This window comes from Ctenocephalides felis, unplaced genomic scaffold (genome assembly GCF_003426905.1).
Source record: "Ctenocephalides felis isolate EL2017-DRISC unplaced genomic scaffold, ASM342690v1 CF-g0.4_SCAFFOLD_00824, whole genome shotgun sequence".
In the NCBI taxonomy this organism is placed as follows: domain Eukaryota; kingdom Metazoa; phylum Arthropoda; class Insecta; order Siphonaptera; family Pulicidae; genus Ctenocephalides; species Ctenocephalides felis.
Window position 1 is genome coordinate 17,501 of NW_020536978.1, and position 1,644 is coordinate 19,144.

The window sequence follows — 1,644 nt, forward strand, 5'->3', positions numbered from 1 at the left end:
TCCTAAGGGAAACTTCGGAGGGAACCAGCTACTAGATGGTTCGATTAGTCTTTCGCCCCTATACCCAGTTCCGACGATCGATTTGCACGTCAGAATCGCTACGGTCCTCCATCAGGGTTTCCCCTGACTTCGACCTGACCGGGCATAGTTCACCATCTTTCGGGTCCCAGCGTGTACGCTCTGGGTGCGCCTCTTCTCGCAATGAGAGTGAGACGCCCCGGGATTGCGAGCACGCATCCGTAGATGCGGTCCGTCATCCCTCAGTTCACTTAAGCGAACCTTTACTTTCATTGCGCCTTTAGGTTTTGTATTTCCCAATGACTCGCGCACATGCTAGACTCCTTGGTCCGTGTTTCAAGACGGGTCCTGAAAGTACCCAAAGCAATAGCATCGCTGACCGGTAATAGAGTCCGTTCGAGAACACGGTAGCTAACAGCTCGAGGCGGCATCGATGCCGGACTAGGTCCGACGGCCAATAACCGTCCGTGCTTGCAACCGGCCGAACGCTAAAAGCGACCCTATACCATATCATTTATACCGTCTGGCAGTCGGCCGGAGCACGCGGGGTCTGGCGCGAATAAATTCGTGACAGGCTACCGCCGCGGTCGTAGATCGACACCAAACGGGTCGCGACGTCCTACTGAGAGAGAAGTGCATGCCATCGCCGCCTAACGCATAAACCGACGGCGTATCGCAGGACGAATCCCGGTCAATCGCACGCCAATAAATGGAAGACAATGATAACATTGAATCTCTCCTTTCGATCTTTCGGGTTTCTCAGGTTTACCCCTGAACGGTTTCACGTACTCTTGAACTCTCTCTTCAAAGTTCTTTTCAACTTCCCTCACGGTACTTGTTCGCTATCGGTCTCGTGGTCATATTTAGCCTTAGATGGAGTTTACCACCCACTTAGAGCTGCACTCTCAAGCAACTCGACTCTGAGGAGAGATCCTCTCGATACGCGCAACGGTCGCTACGGGCCTGGCACCCTCTGGGTAAATGGCCCCATTCAAGATGGACTGAACTCGCCGCAACGCACCGAGATAATCGGATCCTCCCTAACACTACATTTCCCCGCGTCCTCTCCGCCGCGGATTTAGTGCTGGGCTCTTCCCTGTTCGCTCGCCGCTACTAAGGGAATCCTAGTTAGTTTCTTTTCCACCGCTTAGTAATATGCTTAAATTCAGCGGGTAATCTCATCTGCTCTGAGGTCGTATTATGATTATGATGTGCTCGCAAACGTTAGTAAGCAAGCGCACACAAAATCGACGAGGAACCTTTGAATCGTCCAAATTTGCCGGAACGAAACCGCATTTCGAAGAGTTCGGGTTTCGGTTATCGGGAGGGTCGCAAGAATATAAAATCTCTAGGACACACAACCCGCCGTAATCCACAGAACGTCAACGAACGGTAATGTCCGATGTTGCAAAGTGGACTGGCTCACACGTTGAGTGAATTATTCAAGAGCACGCATTTACGCGAACTCCATCATTCGCCGGCAAGCCGTTTAAAGCAAGCGGCAGTCTGGTAATGTTATACACTCTCAGCCAGAGGTGGTCCGGGAACAGTATCCGAGGACCGCAATGTGCGTTCGAAATGTCAATGTTCATGTATCCTGCATTCACATGTCGACGCGCAATTCTG

The 1,644-nt window shown here is 51.8% G+C and overlaps 1 non-coding gene across 1 annotated transcript in view; it reads right to left on the bottom strand.

Moving 5' to 3' along the window:
* LOC113369941 overlaps positions 1–1,214 on the bottom strand; it is a 3,878-nt gene extending 2,664 nt beyond the window's left edge. Inside the window, exon 1 of the ribosomal RNA XR_003366550.1 lies at positions 1–1,214. This exon is cut by the window's left edge and continues 2,664 nt beyond it. This is a non-coding gene — a ribosomal RNA (large subunit ribosomal RNA).
* Between the last annotated feature and the right edge of the window lie 430 nt (positions 1,215–1,644).